Here is a 7,914-nt window from a genome sequence, read left to right as displayed (position 1 = left end):
TATATTAAAAAAAATCCAAACAGCAACAACAGCAGCAAACAAAAAATAAATAAATAAATAAATAAGAAAATTAAATAAATAAATGAATTAAAAAAACCAATAACAAAAAAAAAAAAACACTCAATAAGCTTTGATAAACAGAAGCTCTTGTAAAAAAAAATGAATGTAGATTGGGAAGCAAAGGTGTTGTTGTGCATGACTGAGTTTAAAAATAACCTTGTTACCTAAATATTTCTTGCACAGAATTCAAGTTTCAGCAACTGATTTAGGCAATGGAGTCATGATCTTAGAAATGGTTGTGAATAAATGCATATCTGATACAAGAAACTTCAACAAACTCATTTAACAAGCGAAGAAACAAACAAGACAGGAATGTGAGTAAGACAATTACTGTATCACGTGCCAGATGCAGAGATAAAAAGCCAAAGAAAATGTGCTGGGAGTTTGCTTTCAGCTTTCACTTTGCTCTCAGTCTCATTCACTATCACAACAGATGCTATCCACCCTAATACTTACAGGATTATTCCACTGTGTATATTGTCAGCAACCAAACATTGCAGATTATGCCCAAAAATCATCAAGGACACATTTTGAACCCAAGCCCACTTTTATGATTCACTCCAGCTTGTAAACTGACAGAAGTCAAGCTTAAAGGTGACAGGGCTCACAACTGGTCTCTGCGTATGGGGTTGTGAAGTCTGTCTGAAGATCTGGGGTACAGTTGGCACTGGAAAAACAAAAGTTTGAAAGCAAAGCCAAAAAATTTGAAAGCAAAAAGATCTTCACCCTCTTTTTTTGAGAGGGGGAAAAAAGGCCCTAGAGAGTCCCTAGAGAGATGTTCACTTGCTCCAAATAGGAAATAATAGAACTCCAGTAGAAATTTTCCTTAGATATCTGGGAATGTATGTTGTTATGGTATACAGTGATTCCAAACAGTACAATAAATAATTGAACAGCAGAAGTATTTGATAGTTTTTCTTAGTAAATTCTCAGGGTTTTTTATTGTGTATGTGTTCTGTAAAATAATGTACAGGAATTCTAGAAAAATGTGAATTAATACCATCCTGTATTCAAATTCAGTCTATTTATATTTTTTAATGATATATACTTAAAAGTTGAAAATGTAGCGAAAATGTTTTGCAATTTAAAGGAAACAAAGGAAACAAAAAAGCTTTTTGGAATTTTGTTCTTCTTGGGAGAAATATGCTGTATTTGATTCCCTTCCTCTATATAGGTTATTGTAGAACATTTGTAACTCAGCTAATCAAAAATATTTATCACAAATACCCATTTCAGTAAAAGAGATCAGTGTGGAAAGCCTCTGTTTGCCTCTCAGGGTTCAGTATCAAACTACTGCATTTCGTTTTAATATCCATGTAAAAAAATTCTGTCAGTTCTGGAAAAAGCGTAGTATGGGAGGGATGCCCTCACCTGCTCCAGCCCGCAGCCACCCTGCAGCAGATCAACCTTGGCCAGCACCCAGAGCTGCTCCCCCCACAGCAGGATGGGGGTGGAAATGGGGACCAGCAGAAATGAGAAATCTTGGGGGTTGTGAGCAAGACAGGGACATCACTTGCCAGTTAAGTGTTGCAGGTGAACTAAACTTCAAAATGAGCTCAATTTATTGCCTTTTGCTGGCCAGAGCAGCAGCGTGGGCAGTGTGCCGCAGTGGTGAGCACTTAGCAGGGCTGGCAGCAGTGGTGTCTCGACTTCCAGATCACGTACAGGCGTCTGCCTCCACATCTTAAAACCTTCCCGTACTGTGCTGGGAAACCTTTTCAGGATAATCGTGTTTATCCAACCTCTATTTAATTACAATTCCCCTTTATCAGAATCACAATTATCTTCTCTAGCACGAGTTGCTGTCTTGTATTACTCCCCACAATTAACTCTATTAACCTTTTATCCAAGCACATTTTTACCCTTTATGGGAACTGGGTTGTTTTTCAATTTCAATCCTAATTCTTCTTTTTTTCCATTAAAAACATAACAATCTCAGCCATAACAACATTTTATTACAGTTATACACGTACTAAATCATGGCTATATTCCCTGAGATGTGATTTGCTTCATTAGTGCTACAACCTCTGTAGAGGAGCTGGAAGTGAATTGCTATCTTGTATGCTGTCTGGGACCATGCATTTTCCTGTGTTTTAATAAAACAGAGACAAATCCCAGTGTCGGAGTGCAGATTTGCAAAATGCCACCAGTTGCTTTTTGGTGTGATACCTGGTGAGGTACAGATGCCCTTGTCTCCTCTGTGTGGCTGCAAAGAACCACATTCAGGGGTCTGACACTGGAGTTAGGATAATAGTGTTGGGGAGAAATAACTGAGACATCTCAAGATTTAAAACAGCAGCTTTCTATCAACTGCCTTGAGCATAAAAGCCTCATAATCTACAACTATTTTTCCCTGAAAACATCTATGCAAAGTGTCCTGCTGTGCTAACTTTTTTGTATTTTTCACACTTATTTTCCTTGAATTTCTCTTTTAACACCTTTTTTTGTGGGGACTCCTTCCAGCATCTGCATGTATTTCTCTTTTCCTTCAAATTACTGTGTTTAACTTGTGTGTCTGCATGTCTCTCCTTTACCTATATTTAATTTAGCAGAATAAAAGCTAATCTCCCTCAACTTCTCATCGTAAGATATTTTCTAGACCCTTTGTCAGCTTCATTGCCCTTATACATATATAGACCCATGCATAAAAACATTATAAATATATAATGTAGAGCATATATGTTGCATAATATATATTACACAGATTTAAAAAAATACATATCTCCATACATGTATATATTTATGTTCCTGACTTCATCTTGAAAGCTTTTCAGGTAACATCAAAATAAACCAGCTTCTAGGGCCATTCCAAAACAGACACTTCCCATTACTGACCAAGTCATGTTGCAGAGCTGGTCTCCAGAGATGGTCCTGAGAGCACTGTGATCCTCATAGGAATGGAACAAACAACTCTTGAATTCTGGGTGGTGGGTCCGATTGACACCTTCATTTTTAGCTGATATCCCGCACCCCATCCAAGCGTTGGATGACTGACAGCTACAAAAGCTCCAGGTATCTCTCAGTGGCAAATACTTCAAGGTGAGTTATGAAGAAATTAGATAAGCAAAAGGATGTGAGTTGTGCTAAGATTAGAGCCAGTCAATTCTAATCTCTTCTGTACTGAGTGAATCATGATGGCAATTCCTTCTTGATAAGCCATCCTGCATTATAATGGTAAAGGCCAGTAAAGTTGTCCTGCCTTGCTGGTAGTTGTCAGCTTGTCAGCCTTTGGGATGGGATTAGAAGTGGAAGTATGTGAACATGGCTTTTGTGCTTTTGTAAAAACACGCATTTTTCGTGTGGGAAGTATCCTAAAGCAACCATCAATGTCACAGTCAGCCCCATTTATCCACAGGCGATAGCTGTCATGCTGTACTGCTCCCACAAGGGATGTGACATAGGGACTTCCTTTTCCCAGAGGACAAGCTCTGTGCGTCCTAAACAGTGTTCCTGCATAATGCCTCTAAAATAACTGTACACCTCAACATAAATACCAATGCATACACAAAATCAAGGGAAAACTAATGCTTTAAAAAAATGAAACATGAAGAAAACAATATGGATTCCATGGACTGAAATCAATGTTTTTACATTTAGCACACTTCTGTGAACATTACCAGGTAATGCTGTAATCAGTGAGCAATCTTGCTCTGTGAGAGGATTAAATACTCTGCTATGTGCCCATTTGGATGTGGTTACATTGCTGTCCCTTGTCACAGAGTTCAGGAGCAACCAGCACATACATATCCATGTTGAGGTGATTGTGATGGTTTTTATAAAGGGTTTTGCTGCTGTGCCAGCTGGTGTCCTGCTCATGGGAGTCTCCAGCTTTCAAATGGCAGACGTCTGATGCTTTCTAAAAATACATTCTCCTCACCCTTGGAGCCCCAGGAATGGTTCTTGTCTAATTCTTCTCTAATTCATCTCTTCTTAAGGCATAAGAAGCCGTTTGCTGGTTGGCCTCTTATTAAGCGACCAACTGCAGGCAGGTCTTTCAGACCTCTGCATACCACACATGTCCCTCAGAAGCAATTCCATGCAGATGTCACTGGATTTTAAAGACCAGAAATAACATGGGTATTTTTGGAACAGCCTGTACATTACCACTGCTTCATACAGGGTTATGTGCAAATCACACTTTCACACTGAAATAATTTACTTAGTAGAAATAAGGACATATTAGTAATGATACAGATTTATTTTTTTTTCATCACACAGATAGGTAGTGAGCACAGATGGCACTCAGAAAATACTGATTGTATGATAAATTCTATCACCCTTCTCTTCTGTGGACCAGGAGTGAGTATTGTTGTCTTTTTCTCTGCTATAATAATCACTTCTTGCAAATGTTGTGAGAATCAGGTAAGGAACTGAAGCTGCAGACAGCCTGGTCAGGTAAGCAGGTGAAAACAATGAGTCTGAGGACCCCAGAAGGATCAATTTTCAGAAACCCTTGATTTCTAAACACATTTCAAGTCAGTACCTGAAACCATTTTTCCAGGAAGAAGATTTCATCACTTCTGTCTATCAAAATGATGAGTAAAGAAATTGTTTGATAACGTGTCACAACATTAGGGAAACAAACACTATTGACCTTTATCTCAAGCCATTCCTCCAAAAAATCCATTGTTATGTAGGAAGTTTCATAGTAAACTGAGAATATTAGCACTGATGATGAAGGGTGGAAGTGTCCAGTAGCCCAAGCCTGGTATTCCTGGACATCCCACATGCCTGCACTGCAATTAATCTCTGGTTTTAGTGAAAACATCTTCAGACTTGAAAAAGAACGTGACCAGAAGCAGAAGCTCAGTTTTAAACTCAGGTTAAAAACAGCAAACAGAAGAATTTTATGCATAGCAGAACAAAACTCATCACTTGAGGACAGAATGAAATTCTTTATGCATATGAAGAATAAAATATATTTTATCCTGAGCTGGATGCAGCTTGCTTATGATGCAAACAGCAGGCACAGTCCTATGTGCACATACATCACTCTACATTATAAACAGCCTAAAAGCCACAAAGTTGAAAGCAGATCTTGATTCTCACATAATAAAAGTAAGAGATGCTGCAGGAAGGATTGAGCTTTCCTGACACTGGACTGGGAACTTATCAGGAGATAATAAATAATAGTATCCTAAGCTTATTCACCTTCTCCTTTTTTTTTTTTTTTTTTTTTTTTTACTTCCTACAGCATTCCTTCTGCAATCTTTCTGGATTTTAAGAAACGGCAACAACCATCACTAAGTCCTTTAGCTGCAGGGTATGCAGCTCCCTCAGCTTTTTCCATAATTTGTAGTTTAGCACCACCTTCCTAGACACCAAAGAATTGCAGCTTTGCACTGCCAGAACATTTGGCTTGAAAGCCTTAGAACAAAAAGGAAAGTGCAAAGAAAGGTAGTTTGTAGTAAAGCATTTCTCACACCCAGCAAGTGTTTTCCATAAAGGGAAAGTTTAAGGCTCACCCCTTAAGGTAAAGAGCCCAGATTGTTCCCTACCCTTCTGACAAGGGTTGGCTGAGGGCCAAGAAAGAAGCATCTATTGGATCTTGTCACTGTTCTTCAAACCCTCTATCCCTCTCTATTGGCTCTAAGCCAGGTTATCCCTCCTAAAATATTAAGAATTTAAGAAAGAGCACAAAAGGGAACTCTAGGCTTTTCAAGGTGTGTTAGCAGGGTGTCTGAGGTTTCTCAGGTGCCTATGCACAACTTATTATTTGTTTTCTGCAAAGTTTGTTATTTTGTTATTTTTTCTTTATTAAACCTTTTGGTTTACAAAACACCTTCGAGAAGCAGTCTCACTGAAATTAATTACAGGCACTTTTCTGCCAGGCTGGACCCTCAGAGTGTGAGGCAAACCCACAGTGGTTATTTCCATATCTGTTTTAATTATTAGACCTTTTTAACAAGATAGCATCCTCTGTCCTCATCAACTTTTGCAGTTCATCAGTTTTCAGAAACCATCCCACAGACCAGTGCTCCCTGTAGCACTTCATTTATGGCCCTATAGCTGCGGCTCTATGCTGTCATAATTTCAGGGCCCATCGCTTTTGTTTCCAAGTAATGAAAACTGAAGTTTCTAATGTAAACTGTATTTTATGCTGAATATAGTGTGTTTTAATGTTTAAAAATGAGCTTGTGAATGCTTGATGTGAACATGGTATTTTCACTCAACATTCATAGACAACAAATTTCAACTTCTTTTCTGCAGTTCATGATAAATAGCTGTTAAGGAGAGAGTTTTGATGTCTCATTGAAAAACAGGATTGACAATGGTAGTCTGTAGCCTCATAGTACAAAATATAAATATTTTCTTCCATAATCCGAGGAGTTGCTAAGAAAAATGGTAAAGGTGACAGACACATGGGTAACTGACCTGCTGTGGTGTCAAAGACAAATCCATACCTCAAAGAACATTCATGCAAAGCATGTAGATTTTTTTAAAAATTCATTATTCAATTTTCCCTTTCTGTGTGTTTCCCCAGCATGTCCTCACTTGCATGGGGTATGACCAGGATCAGCTACCCAAGAATAAGCTTAATCACAAAATTACCTTACAGTCACCCCCTGCAAAACCTCCTTCTACACTGAGCTCCTTATCTTGTGACCCAGAAGCTGCAAATACCCACCATGACATGACCTGTTTTGCAAAATTCTCACATATTGATCCCTGAAAACAAGCTAGAGGTCTGTGTGCTTGGTAATTGGCTTGGTGCTTCCCATCAGCACTGTATGAGGAAGTCCCAGAAGGTGCTCCCTAGTACGTTGTCACAAAATTCTGGGTGGCACATCACCATCCTCTCTCAGTTTGGGTGATTCAGGTGATTAAATGATTAAAAGTCCTTGGCCCTCTAAAAGCCCCGAGTCGCGTCACAAGGAAAAAAGCGGAGTCTTCAAGGTCTCGTTTTCAGGTTTCTCGTGTTGTTTATTATTTGATATCTCAAAATTTTTCTCCACACCAGCCAAGATCTGAACAGTGACTGGGACACCAGGCGACTGACTGCTGATGGAGTGTCGCTTTGCTTTTATACAGATAACTACATGTTGGTTATTTACAATTTCATACCAATGCCTAGTGCCTATACTAGAAGGGTCATTTCTACTTTGACCCAATCGTCTCAGACTACTTTTTGTCATCATCACCTCAGAAGATGGAGGAAGAGGAAGAAGGAGAGGAACTCAAGGAACCACCCTAATTCCTCCATTTTGTCCCTCCACTTACCTCTATTCTAAGAACCCCAAAACTACTAAATTTTTCATCTTGTGATGTGCTAAATTATTGTTTTCACACTTTTGTGGTTTGTAATTCCTCTCTCAGTGTTGGAAGCCTCTCCCATGGACTAAAATCAAAGCCAGTGTCTTCCTGGGCTCTGTGCCAAGGTCTCCAACCCCTGTGGACTGGCTCCACACCCTCCTGTCCAGGGTTCAAGCTCCTTTCCTCGGATCCCAGGTCATCCAAGGGGATGCCCTGGACTCCAGCAATCCTCCCTATGATTCTCTGGACAGTCCAGTGGCTAAGCCGCTCACTGCCATGTTGGACACTGAAGCTCCATCCCCTCTTAAGCCTTTGCTTCCCTCTACTTTATTCACCAACTAGAAAACACTTCTGTTGTTGGGGAGACCTTTTTGGCATTTTGTTCCTTCATTTCTTTGCCTGTGAAATTACTCAAGTGTATATATACACGAGTATATATACACTGTGAATATAAAACAACACCTCATTTTTGTGTCTTTGAGGGAAGAAAAAACCCCATGATATTACATATTAAGCAACATTTTCCCTGCTAGGTATCCAGCCTTATATCACACTTTCCCAAAATCAGTACCTCAGTGGCAAATTATTGCAGTTTTAATT

This window comes from Zosterops lateralis (genome assembly GCF_965231275.1).
Source record: "Zosterops lateralis genome assembly, contig: HAP1_HAP1_SCAFFOLD_84, whole genome shotgun sequence".
NCBI lineage: Eukaryota > Metazoa > Chordata > Aves > Passeriformes > Zosteropidae > Zosterops > Zosterops lateralis.
Note: the sequence above shows the minus strand (reverse complement) of the source record.